Source organism: Bison bison, unplaced genomic scaffold, assembly GCF_000754665.1.
Source record: "Bison bison bison isolate TAMUID 2011002044 unplaced genomic scaffold, Bison_UMD1.0 scf7180017864508, whole genome shotgun sequence".
Classification (NCBI taxonomy): Eukaryota; Metazoa; Chordata; class Mammalia; order Artiodactyla; family Bovidae; genus Bison; species Bison bison.
The window spans coordinates 7,568,169-7,584,231 of NW_011495064.1; the positions used below are offsets into that span (position 1 = coordinate 7,568,169).

Consider the following 16,063-nt stretch of genomic DNA (forward strand, 5'->3'; position numbering starts at 1 on the left):
TCTTGATGAAAGTGAAAGAGGAGAGTGGAAAAGTTGGCTTAAAGTTCAACATTCAGAAAACTAAGATCACAGCATCTGGTCCCATCACTTCATGGCAGATAGATGGGGTAACAGTGGAAACAGTGGTTGACTTTATTTTTCTGGGCTCCAAGATCACTGCAGATGGTGACTGCAGCCATGAAATTAAAAGACGTTTACTCCTTGGAAGGAAAGTTATAACCAACCTAGACAGCATATTAAAAAGCAGAGACATTATTTTGTCAACAAAGGTCCATCTAGTCAAGGCTATGGTTTTTCCAGTAGTCATGTATAAATGTGAGAGTTGGACCATAAAGAAAGATGAATGTTGAATTAATGTTTTGGAACTGTGGTGTTGGAGAAGACTCTTGAGAGTCCCTTGGACTGCGAGAAGGTCCAACCAGTCCATCTGAAAGGAAATCAGTCCTGAATATTCATTGGAAGGACTGATACTGAAGCTGAAACTCCAATACTTTGGCCACCTGATGCGAAGAACCGACTCATTTGAAAAGACCCTGATGCTGGGAAAGATTGAGGGCAGGAGGAGAAGGGGACGACAAAGGATGAGATGGTTGGATGGCGTCACTGACTCAATGGACGTGAGTGTGAGTAAACTCCAGGAGTTGGTGATGGACAGGGAGGCCTGGCGTGCTGCAGTTCATGGGGTCGCAAAGAGTTGGACACGATTGAGCGACTGAACTGAACATCCTCAGGACAGCCCTCTGGCCCACATCCTACTGTCTTTGACTGTAGGGTTCCTGAAAGTGGAGTTTTTAAATCTGTATTCTTAGGCCAATTCAGTATTTGATACAAGTTTGCGATAGGGAAGTGCTGAACAACCGCAGGGGAAGTACTCTGTGGGTGGGTAAACTTGATCAAGCTAGGGCAGAGCTCAGCTGATCATAGAGTCACACTGATCCTCCCAGAGGGGGGAGGGTTGAGGCAAAGAGGTGGACGAAGAGCCTGACTTGGCTTGGCAGCTGTGATTCCTGGGAGTCTTGGTAGCTAGAAGTTAGGAAGAGAGTGAGGATGCAGAATACAGAAGGGCTCAGAGAGACAGAAAGAAAGGGCTACAGAGTAGATGGAGATGGTTCACTGAGTCAGATGCTCCTGAAGGAAAATTTTGTTTTCATTTTATTTCTGTGGCACATTGTTTTTTAAATAAAGAACAAAGAAAATTACAGATAACTAAATAATTGCATACACCAGCTACTATTCTAAGTGCTTTACATGTATTATCTCACTCCTTTGGGATATTTTATTTTTAACACCAAAAACATTTTGTACTGGGGTATAGCCGATTAACAATGTTGTGGTGGTTTCAGGTGAACAGCAAAGGGACTCAGCCACACTTATACATTCATGAAATTAAAAGATGCTTGCTCCTTGGAAGAAAAGCTATGACCAACCTAGATAGCGTATTAAAAAGCAGAGACGTCACTTTGCTGACAAGTCTGTCTAGTCAAAGCTATGGTTTTTCCGGTAGTCATGTATGGTTGTGAGAGTTGGGCCATAAGGAAGCCTGATAATAAAGAAGGATTGATCCTTTTGAACTGTGGTATTGGAGAAGACTCTTGAGATTTCCTTGGACAGCAAGGATATCAAACCAGTCCACCCTAAAGGAAATCAGTCCTGAGTATTCATTGGAAGGACTGATGCTGAAACTGAAACTCCAATACTATGGCCACCTGATTCGAAGAGCTGACTCCTTGGGAAAGGCCCTGATGCTGGGAAAGATTGAGGGTGGGAGGAGAAGGGGATGACAGAGGATGAGATGGTTGGATGGCATCACCGACTCGATGGACATGAGTTTGAGCAGGCCTGGGGATTGGTGACAGACAGGGAAGCCTGGTGTGCTGCAGTCCATGGGGTCGCAAAGAGTCAGACATGACTGAGCAAATGAACTGATCCTCCCCTAAATCCCCCTCCCATCCAGACTGGTGCATAATATTGAGCAGAGTTCCATGTATGTGTTATACAGTAGGTCCTTTTTGGCTATCTGTCCTAAATATAGCAGTGTGTACATGACTTCACTCTAAATGCTCCATAGTGCAATGAAGAACATACAAATATCGTTGCTGTTTTATAGATGTAAAACCAAGAAACAGACAGGTTAGAAAACTTGCTCAGGGCCACACAGCTGGTCAAAGGGAGAGCTGAGCCTCAGCAGTGAGCTCACATCCTAAGCATAGATTGAGAAGTAAATGAATCATAGTCTCTGAATTTCTCAGAACCTCTTACGGGTCATTTCACCCCGTACTTGCCTTAACACAGGGCAGTGGTTGTGGGGAAAGGAGCCCTGTGGACAGCACATGGCCATTGGTGTCACACTCAGACCCCAGATTCTTCTCTCCAGTAACGGCCTTTCCTCTCCTCTCTTGGTGATACGAAGTGGAGAATATGGTGAGAATAGCTGTGCAGAACCACCCCTTAGACAATAAGCACTCGGATTTTTTAGAGAAGCTGATGCAAGAGTGTCCGAAAGAAAAACTGAAAAGGAAGCATCGCTTTCGAGAACATGATTATTAATAGTAAGGATTCCTCAACAGTGAGGGGGCTGGGGATAGTTAGGAGATTGAACTGACTTTGTTTTTCCCAAAAAGGAAAATTTGAATTTGCTATATCCTGGAAACTATTTACATAGCTATTTATATTTATATTGTGTTTACAGCTGTTCACATGTCATTTACATTGTTTAAAGTATTTTTTTTTTTGCTTTTCTTTCTTTAAATTGGAGGATAATTGCTTTACAATGTGTTAATTTCTGCTGTACAATAGTAATTATGAATTGATGTAGTGAAACAATATATAACCTTGTTCTGTATTTTCTAAGTCTCCTGTAAATATTATCATACTTTCATAAAATAAAAAATTAGACAAGAAAAAAGAAAAAAAAGATAATTATGAACTGACTTCTAAGGAGCACTGCTTCTAGAAGAACAGGATTCGGTACTGAGTTAAAAACTGAGTAGACTCGCAAGCTTTTTGTTAGCTTATAGCTATGTTTAGACCGTTTTATGATTTCTATAATTGAAACCATATTTGCAGTAAGCTGGAAAATTTATGTTTTTTTGCTCCTGAAATCTTTATCTAGGAGGATATAGGTCTAATAAGCATGGAAAGGGCTTCCCTAGTGGTGCAGTGGTGAAGGATCTGCCTGCAATGCAGGAGACCTGGGTTCTATCCCTGAGTTGGGAAGATCCCTTGGGGTAGGAAATAGCAACCCACTCTAGGATTCTTGCCTGGTGAATTCCACGGACAGAGGAGCCTGGCAGGCTACAGTCCATGGGGTTGCCAAGAGTCGGACACGACTGACAGGCACAGGCAAGCAAGCTCGGGAAATGATGCTCTCTGGCCTCACACACGCGCGCACACCTCCTAGTGCATTTGATGACGATGCTGTTACATTTAAAGATTTAAAGCAGTCCGCGTGTTCTGCTGTTTTCCTTGCACTGTATACCGTGGTGCTTGTGGACATTTTCAGTGGCAGCTACAGAAGGGTTAGGAGTGCGTAAGTGTTCCATTTGTAGTCACTGAGTCTGTAACGTCATAGTCGACAGATTTTTAAAGTTTCTACAAGGAAATATGCAGACTTTTAGTAAAATATCTATAGCACACCAGAAAAACATAAATATGAAATCGAGCCTGTATTATTACAATTCTTTCCTTTCCAAATAACCACTGTGAGTGCCATGGAGATGCTACTTGGACTTTTATTTTTTAATTTCCTCTCTTTTTATTGAAGTATAGTTAATTTACAATGTTGTGTTAGTTTCAAATGTATAGCAAAGTGATTCAGTTAATACGTGTGTGTGTGTATGTGTGTGTGTATACATATATACATGTGTATATATATACTCTTTTTCAGAATATTTTCCCTTATAGATTATTACAAGATATTGAGTCCAGTTCCATGTTATTATACAGTAGGTCCTTGTTTATCTATTTTTTAAATGATTTTTTTACTGAAGTATAATTTATTTATGATGTGTTAATTTCAAGTGTACCACAAAATGATGCATTTTATATACATATATATTCCTTTTCACAGTCTTTTCCCTTATAGGTTATCACAAAATATTGAGTAGAGCTCCCTTTGCTATATAGTAGGTCCTTTTGACGGAGAAGGCAATGGCACCCCACTCCAGTACTCTTGCCTGGAAAATCCCATGGACAGAGGAGCCTGGTGGGCTGCAGTCCATGCGGTCGCCAAGAGTCGAACATGACTGAGCAACTTCACTTTAACTTTACACTTTCATGCATTGGAGAAGGAAATGACAACCCACTCCAGTGTTCTTGCCTGGAGAATCCCAGGGATGGGGGAGCCTGGTGGGCTTCCGTCTATGGGGTCGCACAGAGTCGGACACGACTGAAGCGACTTAGCAGCAGAAGCAGCAGCAGGTCCTTTTGATGATCTATTTTATGTATGACTGTGTATATGTTAATCCCAAATTCTTAATTTATCCCTCCCCCCTCACCCCCTCCTCCAGACTTTTAAAACAAAATGTGTGGATAAAATCTTCTTTCTTCTTGAATGTAAAGTGAAAACCATAGACACCATCAAGATTGTGGAAAAGGGGCAAAGTGTCAGAATAAGAGGTGACATGCAGTATGTGGCACTAAAAACGATAGTTATGAAAGTCAGGTGATAACATAAAACCACTTGTGATATAATATTAAAAGAGATTACAAAGATATATGTGCCTAGAAGAAAAAAGGAGTAGATGGGAATATTCCAAAATGCTAACTAACAGTGATGAGAATTTGGTAGCAAGATCAGGAGGAATGTTGAGTCTTCGCTTTTTTCCTTATTATTTTCTGTATCATGGTTATATTTTTTTAATAACAAAATGTTTTAAAAATCTGTACTAATTGGAATGACTGAACCTTCCTACACACTTATGACACTAGTTAACTTGTGTCAAAGAACAACCGAAGACAGTGTTTTCTCTTAAAATTTAATGGTACGATTAGTTGGGCACATTTGCTGGGCTGTGACTCATATTTAGAACTTGACACATGGTAAATATTTCACCTTACCTTGTTAAAAGCAGTGACTTCCTCATTCACTGGAAGAACTGAAAACTGCGTCCAAAAAAGCACAGAAATTATAACCAGGCATTGGGAGAGAGTAACCAGGAAAGGTTTTAAGGTCTCCAGATCTGAATTCTAGTTTGGGATTTGTCCCTGCTGGCCCTGGTTTCCTATTTCAACATGTGAATGATGAGAAAATGCCCGGCTCAGCACGCTGATTTGCCACGAGAGCAAAACAAAACCACAGGGAACAACCCACAAGCTGAATGTAAAATCAGACGGCCAAGTAGCGGTGGCAGAGTGGCTCCTGTGAGATGCTCCTGACCACGCAGGTGCCTCTGCTTGAGCACTTCCGGGATGGGGCAGCACACCCTCTGTGGATTGACTCATTTCATTGTGGAGAGTTCTGTTGTTACAAAGTAGATGGTACGTTGCATTGGGTCTTAGACGGGCCTCCAGAAAGTTCTGTTCCATTGTCTTAGTTCCGTCTCTGTGTTAGGGTCTGGGGTACAAAGAGTGACCACCCTCCCTTGTATTAGAAGTTAAGCTTCCACCAGGGCAGCTGAGCTTGTTTCTCCCATCACATGAAGGGTTCAAAGATGTTCTAAGGGTTCAGTCAACCAAGGGTTAACTGAACTTAAAAAAATAAAGGGTCCATTGAACTAAGGGCTCAGTCGACCAGGACCCCGACATCTGTCTGGTTTTGTCTGCCACCCATGATTTTGCTTTTTGTGTGTCTTGTCCTGTACTTACGAAACTAGGTTTGGGAAGTAACAACAGGACTTTAGATTTGTCTCTATAACATTTTATATTGTTAGATTTGGCCTCTGGTTCCATCTTCATGGGGTCTTCGGGGTCCTGATTCACTCACTCCGTGAATTCAGATTTTAAGTCTGCATCTCCCATCATGTGGTGAGAGTGCCTTTATGTTGTAAGAACTTGCTCTGCAGCTCCCAGTTCCCTTCCCAACCTCTGGCTCAGGTTTGTGGCTCCCTCTCTCTCTAATTTTGTTCTAATATTTATTTATTTGGGTGCATTGGGTCTTAGTTGTGGCGTGCGAGATGTTCGTTGTAGAGCGCAGACTCTCTAGCTGTGGTACATGGGCTCAGCAGCTGTGGCACGTGGGCTCTAAAGCACGTGGGCTTCCAAAGTTACAACTTGCAGGTTTAGTTGCTGGCAGTCTGTGGGTTCTTAGATCCCTGACCAGGAATCAAACCCATGTCCCCTGCATTGCAAGGCAGGTTCTTAACCACTGAATCACTGGGGAGGTCCCTGTAGCCCTCTCTTGGCTGCATTCATGACCCCCAGGAATGTTATCAACATCCACTTCCATACTCTCTGGTTCTTTTGGCTAATGCTCACTTGGTAATTTTTTTTTCTTCTTTTTTGATTTCAGATTTCAGCTTTGCTTTTTAATCTTGAATTTGCTTTTTGTGGGTGTGTGGAGGAAATGTATTCCTTCCATCCACCCTGTCTCCTCTCTTGACTTATTACAGCTGGAGGGTGACCACACCCAGCCTGGCAGCCGCTTTCATGGGAAGAACCAAATGCAGTGCCCGAGGTTTTCCATTGGTGACCCCTCTTCAAATTAACCCATGTGTCATGAAGTGTGGGTGTTGAGGAAAGAATTCAACTCTGCTAACTGCATTCTTCATCTTGCTCAAAAGAAAGAGATTTGAAATGCTTTCATGAAGTCCTGCTTCATTAAATTTGCAGTATTCTGCTTAATGGAGCTTCCCTGGTAGCTCAGACATAAAGAATCTGCTTGCAATGCAGGAGACCCAGGTTGGATCCCTGGATGGGGAAGATCCCCTGGACCAGGAAATGGCAACCCATTTCAGTATTCTTGCCTGGAGAAACCCATGGACAGAGGAGCCTGGTGGGCTACAGTTCATGGGCTCTCAAAAAGTTGGACAAGATTGAGTGACTAATATACACATTCACACTTTGCCTAATCGCCTCATCATAGCCCCATCAAACAGGAGATTTGGTGAGCTTCCTGAGGCTTGGCTTATTCTTCGTCTTAGTGATCATGGCTCCATTAAGTGCTGAAGACAGTCACTGTAATAATCCATCTGGCATTTTTCCTGTTCACTAATCTTTGCTTGCACAACCCCTGAGACCCAGTGATGGCTGTGGGAGCTGTCTGGAGGTAGGAAGTACTAAGGGGTGGCCTTTTCCTAAGAGGCTTGGTAGGAAGCTGGAAGACAGAGTGTGACTTAGTGGTCTGGGACAGTCATGGAGATGATCTGACTTTTTGTGTGTCATTGCCTGGAATGGGAGTGAAGTCAGCCTGCAGGCTTCTGACCAGATCCTCCCAGGGCCTGACCACAAAGGTCATGGGCAGCTGTTGGCCATGGCATGTTGATGCTCTAGCTGAAAGGGACAGAGGTTAAACTAACAAAATGTGGCTCTGGAAGGCACTTCAGAGAACGTTTGGACCGGTGCTGCTCAAACTTTACCGTGCACCCGCAAATCACGTGGGAATCTTATTAAAATGCTAATTCTGAGTCAGTTGTTCTGAGGCAGGGCCTGCGAATCTGCATTTCTAGCATATTTCCTGACGATGCCCGCCCTGGCTGGTGGCCACACTTTGTGTAGCATGGATTTAGATTACGCTGTATTTTTTCCCAGAGGTAGAAACTGAAGTCCAGGGAAGTGAAATTGACTCCTCAAAGCCACCTTCGTGAAATTAAAAGTGTCAGTCGCTCAGTTGTTATGACCCCATGGACTGTAGCCCGCCAGACTCCTCTGTCTGTGGAATTCGCCAGGCAAGAATCCTGGAGTGGGTTGCCATTTTCTCCTCCAGGGGATCTTTCCTATCCAGGGACTGAACGTAGGTCTCCTGCACTGTGGGGAGATTCTTTACCATCTGAGCCATCTTAAGTCCCCCATGAAGTTAAAGCAGGCCCTTTTACCAGGTCTCCTGGGGCCCAGGGAGGTGTCTGTTTAATTACCAAATTAACTACAAAATTGCTGAACCTAGTAAAACAGGGTTCCCATCCTTTCTTAAGGACCCGTAGTACATGGCAGGAGAGGTGAGGTCAGATTCCAGGTCTGGACATGCTTGCACAGGCACACACACGTGTGTATGCGTGCACATGCACATTCCCATGCTTTTCTGCATTCTCCATTCTCATCAATTTTGATGTGTAGGGAACATGTGGACGACACATGGATTAAGGAAACACGTGAAGCACATGGATTATAGCCACATTCCAGGTATTCTTAAATGCAGATTCATTCTGAACGTGTAAACTTTTCCATAGAAGTATTCGGGGGGAAGATATGAGTTATTTCTGACCTATGAAGTAGAAATACGGTGCTCCAGAGTTCTGCAAAGGCCATGTTGCTGATAAAATCGTATCCTAGTGATGTCTTCGAGAGTTTTCATGGTAAATGCTCCAGGTTTTGCTCAGTGAGTTCTGAGCTCCAGCCTTTATAAAGGATCCTGGAGTTTGGGGATTTTCCGTAAACTTCTGGTATTGGATTGTTATTGCCCGGTATGACTAATTTTTCCCCCTGAACTCTGTGGGGCGGGGGGGACTAAGCAACTTACAAAACCCAGTCGGGAGTGTGTATGTGTGTGTGCATGTGTGTGTGTGTCTCCTTGCTGAGAAGTGAGCAGGAGGAAGGGAGATGTTGTCTGGAGTGGAAAAGAGGATCAGAAACGTCCTGGAAACAAAAATCTTTCCTCTCCACTAAGTGTTGAATAAAGATGAACTGATTAGGGAAAAATTGGGAAAACAAACTCCTGTTTTGGGAGGCAAATATCAATACCTACAGTGGGTTAAGCCTGTTAGTGTCTCATCCACGGCCTCCCCATCAGCCGGGTAGTAAGTTTCTTAGGGACAAAAGCTGGGTCTTCCTGATTTTGTTGCTGTTGTTCTACCAAAGAGCATAGGGAGGGTCTTGCCCCTAGTGGGAGCCAGAAACATCTCTTCAGTGAAATGTCATTCACCTCCAGCATTTATAGGACCTGGCCAGCAGCCTAGAAGGTACTAGAGTATTTCTGAAGATCTAATGACTCAGATCAGTAGGGCTGCCCCTGGAGCTGGGGGTGGATCAGGTCCCCGAAACCTCAGCTACTCCACGTTGGAGGAAGGGTGGGGACTTCTCCCTGCCCCTCCTCACCCTAGACCTTTGAGGGTTGTTGCTGTTCAGTCGTTTAGTTGTGCCTGACTCTATGCCACCCCACAGTTGCCTTTCCTCCACTGTCTCTCAGAGTTTGCTCAGATTCATGTTCATTGAGTCAATGGTGCTATCCAACCATCTCGTCCCCTGTTGTCCGCTTCTCCTCCTGCCCTCAATCTTTCCCAGCCTTAGGGTCGTTTCCAATGAGTCGGCTCTTCTCATCAGGGCATCTCAGCTCTTTGAGTGAGGTTATGTCTTTAGCAGTCCGTTCATGCACCAGATGTCCAGGGCCTGGATGCACCCATTAAGATAGGTTAAAAATGTCAGTGAAACTTCTGCAGGAGTGGTCCCCAACCTTTTTGGCACCAGGGTAGGAACTGCTTTTGTGGAAGACAATTTTTCCACCAACTGTGGGTTGTAGGGGATGGTTTAGGAAGGTTCAAGCATGTTACACTTTTTGTGCACTCTATTTCTGTTATTCTTACATCAGCTCCACCTCAGATCATCAGGCAGTAGATCCCAGAGGTTAGGGACCCCTGGACTACAAGCATGTTGCCTTAACCTCAAGACTATTCTGTTTATTTCCTAATGTTGAAAGCCCAGTCCACTGAAGTTCAGGTGGACCATTTGGTCTCTCAATTAAAGCTCATTAAACTACCAATTAATCACAGCTACTTATAATTACCTAGCCTGGGAAAGTATTCTGGGAAGCCCTTCTGGAACGGCTATCGAGAAGGGTGAGGAAATTGCACCCTCTCTGAGTACATACTCCCTGTTCCCAAATAAACAGCACAGGTGCCTGGAAAGAAAGAGTGAGGCCAGATTGGACTCCACCCAGGCTCCACCCTACCTGGCTGAGGGATCTCAGGGAAAGCGTTTGCCTTTTCTGTGCCTCAGTTGCCTGATCTGTAAAATGGGCTGAAAGAATCAAAAGTTCCTAGAAATGCACCTGATGCATGGTAAGTGCCCACTCTTGGCGTCTCTGTTATTTTTAGGGAGTGGAACCATGGGTTTAGAGCATCGGGCATCACCCAAGATGTGGAAGGGGGTACTCCTACATGAACCTTGGTGAAGACCGGAAATGTGGGGAGAGGGGGTCAAGGAGGAGGCAGGAGTGTTGTGTCTGAAAGGGCATCACATTCAAGAGGAGAAGGGGAGGCGGGTCAGGAGGGTAGCTGCAGAACCCATGCCATTTGAATGTTGCCTTTTTTTAAGAGATTTTTTTTTTTAATGTGGACCATTTTTACAGTCTTTATTAAATTTGTTACAACATTGCTTCTGTTGTTTATGTGTTGGTTTTTTGGCCGCAAGGCATGTGGGGTCTTAGTTCCCTAACCAGGGATCAAACCCACACTCCTGCATTGGGAGGCAAAGTATTTAACCATTGGACCACCAGGGAAGTCCCTGAACATTGTCTTCTGGAGTCAGTGGTGGCCCATCTGAGTGGGCACAGAGAATTCTTTTGAAGGGCAGTGGGGACAAGGTGGAGAGGTGTGCAGAGCCTGCTGGGGGTGGGCCTTGGGTACCAGAATATAAGCTTTGGCCAGTTTGGCCCTTGTGTTTCAGACTATGAGTAGGGCTCTGATAGGTGGGACCTGGGTTGTGTTGAGAACATGAATCCAGGTGTGGGGTGCAGGGGAGCCCCTGAGAGATAGTCAGAGGAGGGGTTCGGCAGCCCCCTCTCTCATGGATGGGATCAAGCGGCTCCAAGTGGGAGCCAGAGGCTCGGGCTGGGACCCCATCTCCCCTAATCCCCCTGAGTCCAGGGATGACCAGTGGGTCTCCTCCCCTCCTGGATGCTTCAAGAGATCCCTGCAGGGTCCCCAGGGCATGTGGCAGAGGCAGTGGGTGCATTAGGAAGAGATCCTCCATCTGAAACATACACAAGCTTGAAGGAAGGGTCCTTCGGTATCGCTGGGAGCTCACATCTGTGGATGTCGTTAGGAGGAGGATCTGGAGGAGAAGAGGGAGGAGGTGGGAGATCCAGGCCTGGCTTTGACTGGTTCAGACTCTGATGACGGGAACTCTGACAGACTGGATGGCCCGGGTCTATGGCTCCGTCACTTGAGAAGAGAGACAGCCTGTGAACTGTTAGCAGTGAGTGTTCAGTGGAGAGTGTGGTATTTCGAAAGGGCTTGGCACGTTTTCTGAATGTTTCTGGCTGGCGGCCCAGCTCTGAGTTTCCTGTTCATAGCTCCCTCCATGTGTCACAGCTGAGGATTAAAGCCCTAACAGGCGTCATTGGAGCCCACTTTCTCCTTTCGCCCGGCCTCTGCACAGCTGGGTCTTCTGACAAGCTGTGAGGCCTCGCCCTCCTGTGTGCTGAGCAGCCCTGGAGCTCTCTAGAAAAAGAAAACCGCCATCAGCAACCCCATTCAGGGCTGATTTTCGAGATGCACTCTTGTTTTTAGTAACCACCGTCAGTTCAGCGGGCTTCACAGGTGGGAAAGGAAACGCCGTGGGCTGAGCCTGAGTTACCGCCTCTGGTGGAGCCAGCGGTTCCGCAGCCTCCAGTCGCGAGGAAAGGAGTGGGTAAGATGATGGATTTGCACTTCAGCTTTTGCTTCTGCATTTCTCCCCCCCTCCTTTTCCTTTGTTTACTTATACGCTGAAGTATTTAGGAAGGAGGAATGGAGTCTGATAAAACTGACAGCATTGTGCTGTTTTTTAAAACAAGATTTGAAGGATTTCTTAGTGTTATGTGGCTCTGTAGGCATATTTAAAACCCTGAGTGTGCCTGTGAGCCCTACTAATAGATCACCTGTGATTGCTGCTGTTGTTATAGTCACTCAGACGCGTCCGACTCTTTGCAACCCCGCAGATTGTAGCCCGCCAGGCTCCTCTGTCCATGGGTTTCCCAGGCAAGAATACAGGAATGGGTTCCTATTTCCTTCTCCAGGGAATCTTGCTGACCTGGGGATCAAGGCTGCATCTCCTGCATTAGCAGGCAGGTTCTTTACCACTGAGCCGCCTGGGAAGCCCCATCTATGATTACATATGTTTTATTCTATGGAAGATTAAGAAATATGTGGGAGATATATGACTATATACTTCCTCTTAGCCAGCAAAGGCTTCTCTGGTGGCTTAGATGGTAAAGAGTCTGCTTGTAATGCAGGAGACCTGGGTTCCATCCCTGGGTTGGGAAGATCTCCTGGAGAAGGAAACAGCAACCCACTCCAGTATTTTTGCCTGGGGAATTCCATGGACAGAGGAGCCTGGTGGGCTACAGTCCATGGGGTTGCAAAGAGTCGAACATAACTAAGTGACTAACACACACAGTCATATACATCATGAGGTTTAAGTGAAGGATATTGTAATGTCCTTTTTTTAAAAAAAAATTGTTTTTTAAATTTGTAACAATATTGATTCTGTTTAATGCTTTGGCTTTTCCCCTGGAAAGCATGCAGGATCCTAGCTCCCTGACCAGGGATGGAACACACGCCTCCTGCATGGGAAGGTGAAATCTTAACACTCAACCACAAGAGAAGTCCCTGTAAAGTCCTTTTAGAATGCTGTAGCTGACGGCAGAATCAAGACTTACTTTATGACTTTCCTTTATGCTTCTACGACTCTAGAGTGGCATCATCTCAGCCCTTGTTTGGCTGAGGGCATTGCATTACTATAAAATGACATGACTGATTGCATTTAAGATTATAATATATTGTATCATCAAGACTTGTGCATGCTTCCTTCCACAAAGACTTACAATGGAATCTTGAAAACTTGCGTGTGGTTTTTGTCGTTGTTGCTATTTATTGGTTTTTATTTTTATTGGGCTCTGGAAACTGAGTCCGTTTGCTGGGCCCAGGGAATCACTCAGATACTAGGACTGGCCATCACCTCCAGAGCAGAGGCCTGCGTAGGTCAGGGAGTCCTGGTCAGACAGCACTGTATTGAGCAAGCTTTTTCAGAGGCGTTGCAAATATTACACCTGAAGTTGTAAGGAGACTGTAGGCTCTCAGGGGATGGTCCATATTGTCTTATTGAGTGAGAGTTGCTCAGTCATGTCCGATTGTTTGCGATCCCGTGGACTGTGGATCCATGGAATTCTCTAGGCCAGAATACTGGAGTGGGTAGCCTTTCCCTTCTCCAGATCTTCCCAACCCAGGGATTGAACCCAGGTCTCCTGCATTATAGGTGGATTCTTTACCAGGTGAGCCGCAAGGGAAGCCCAAGAATACTGGAGTGGGTAGCGTATCCCTTCTCCAGGGGATCTTCCCAACCCAGGAATTGAACTGGGGTCTTCTGCATTGCAGGTCGATTCTTTACCAACTGAGCTATCAGGGAAGCCTTACTGGACACCCTTGACCTCCATATACTCTCTAATAGTGTTGTTGGGTCAGTCAAAATTCGAGAAGTTTAAGGAAAGAAGAAAACAAAATGAGGTTAACCTTTCAATTCAATTTAAATCTCCCTCTTGCTCTTTTGCCAAATGTGACTTTCCACGGTGGCTGTGAGCATATGAAGGGCTAGACGGTGGAAAGGACAGCTGACAAGGTGCAGTGAGTGACTGGTGGTCTGGTGAATCACTGTGTCCACCTACAGGTGCCTGGGGGCCACCCTGTGTGTGCTGGGGGCGGGGGAAGTCTGTGTTCCACTGGAGGTGGGCGGGTTGCTGGGGAAAGAGGAGATGTGCTGTTTGGAAGGACTGGGGACATTTCTTGACATTTCTAATTTGATTTTGATCATTTGATCTTCCTGATCGCAGTGATGAATTTTCTTTATTTGAAAATGTACTTTTTTAGAGTTTCTTCAGTATTTTTTCTAATTTACTTTATATTATTATACTTTTAATACTTTTCACATTTTTTAAACCTAAATGTTAACTTAGATATTAGTACATTTTATTTAAAAAAATTTTTATTAGTGTATAGCTGATTGACAATGCTGTGTTAATTTCAGGTTTACAGTAAAGTGAATCAATTGTATATAAAGCTGCTCTTTCAGATTTTTTTTTCTCATATAGGTCATTACAGAGTATTGAGTAGAGTTCTCAGTGCTATACAGTAGGTCCTTGGTGGTTATTTTATATATAGTAGTATGTATATGTTAATCCCAGATTCCCAATTCATCCTTCCCCTCTTTTCCCTTTGGTAACCATAAGTTTGTTTTCTATGTAAGTGAGTCTCTCTTGTTCCATGAAGAAGTTCACTTGTATAATTTTTATATTCCACATCAGCGATATCAAATGGTATTTGTCTTTCTCTGACTTCACTTAGTATGATCTCTAGATCCATCCACTTGGCCACAAATGGCATTATTTCATTCTTCTAATGGCTAAGTAGAATTCTATTCTGTGTGTACCCATATGTATGCCACATCTTCTTTATCTATTCATCTGTTGACAAGCTGTGAGGAATTTTGAAAGAAGCCTATGGACTGTCTCTACTCAACAGTTTTTATTTTTTATTATTCTTTATTATTCAGCTTTTATTCTTTAACACACAAACCTTTTGGGGCACTGTGAAGTTGCTGAGGAATGAAACTCTCAGGCAAGATCATGGAGTGGCTAAGATCCACTTCTTAAGTCTCGTCTTTAAAAACATATACAGACAACACATGCTCATGGTCAAAAGGACAATTGAAAAAGAATATATAGAGATGAATTAAAAAGGTAGAACATAAAAACCTAACATTGTGAGATAAATACTGTTAGTGTTTGGGTGGGTGTGGTTTTCTCAAAACACATTTACATTTTGGAAAAACCATGCTTGGACTGTCCATGCTGTTTTATCACCTGCTCTTGCCTTTCAGTAGTATGTTGTGAGGGTCTTGTCCTGCTAATGAACTTCTTCCTACAAAAGCTTTTTAATCACATGACATAGATGAGTTATTAAATCATGTTGGTGTATTTGAGTTTTTTCTTTTCTATTATTAACATCCTCCAGACTAACATGCTCGTAGGGGATCCTATGCATCTCTTCCTTATTCTTTCCTTGGAATAATTCCCAGAGGTCCAGGGCATCAGCATATTTAAAGCTCTCCATTCTGTTACTCAATTAATCTAGGAAAGTGCTGGTCATGTACACTCCCTCCAGCACTGTATGAACACTTTTTTCTCACACTTTCACCAGCATTGGGTTTTCACCTTTTTTTTTTTTTGAAGTATTCTCATCTGATAACTGGAAAGGAGTCTTCTGTTGTCTTAATTTGCTTTAAGGACAACTTTTTGTGAAACCTCTGGCTTCCTATTCTGCCCCTTTGGGTTCAGCTTTGTATCTTTTTTTGGTTAGTCATCATCAAAGCAATCCTCACTCAGAGTAGCTTTTGCCAACCTAATTTCTGTGGTCTTTGACCTCATTCGATATCTCTTAGTAAGCTCACTGACTGTGTGGGGGAGTTGAATGCTTTTGCTGACTTTTTACCATTTGAACAACCCAGAGCAAACTCAATCTTTTATCTCCTTTTTATCTATTAAATTTAGAGATAAGGACTGGCTGTCCACCCCACCACGTGATTGAACTGGGGACATAAAGGGAAAGGCTAGAGGAATGTTCTTTAAATAGAAAAAAAGTAAAAATACCGAATGGTATTATTACTGTTGTTATTAATATGAAGTTTATATATAGCCTCACCTTATAAAGTGTCTAGTTTTCAGAGAGCTGCGTGCTGAAATTTTGATGATGTTGTCAAAATAGTTCTAAACTTCAACATATTTCTTTGTTCTTAGATTCAGTAGCACAGGGACATTGAAGATGGATTTATTTTATTGCTTGCTTATTTGTGTATGGGGTTGCATGCTAGTCTTCTCACATTGCATGGTCACCATCCACTTGCTCTGCTCTGATCCCCAGTCAGAACTTTTCAAAGGCAGAGCCTGGTTTTATGTGTTCCTTTCTTTCCAGGTCCTGGTTTGGGGTCTGACACCCTTTGAGGT

The 16,063-nt window shown here is 43.9% G+C and overlaps 1 protein-coding gene across 8 annotated transcripts in view; it reads left to right on the forward strand.

Moving 5' to 3' along the window:
* Positions 1 to 16,063, forward strand: part of IL1R1 (interleukin 1 receptor, type I) — a 137,664-nt gene that overhangs the window by 38,252 nt on the left and 83,349 nt on the right. For 5 of the 8 annotated variants that reach the window (XM_010829667.1, XM_010829659.1, XM_010829660.1 and 2 more), the window contains exon 1: positions 11,093 to 11,718. The exons of 1 other annotated variant lie outside the window; for it this stretch is intronic. The gene's annotated coding sequence lies outside the window, so the exon portion shown is untranslated. Of the gene's footprint in view, positions 1 to 5,323; positions 5,479 to 11,092; positions 11,719 to 16,063 lie in introns of those variants that run through there. 2 more of the 8 variants (XM_010829663.1, XM_010829668.1) reach the window with 1 other exon arrangement.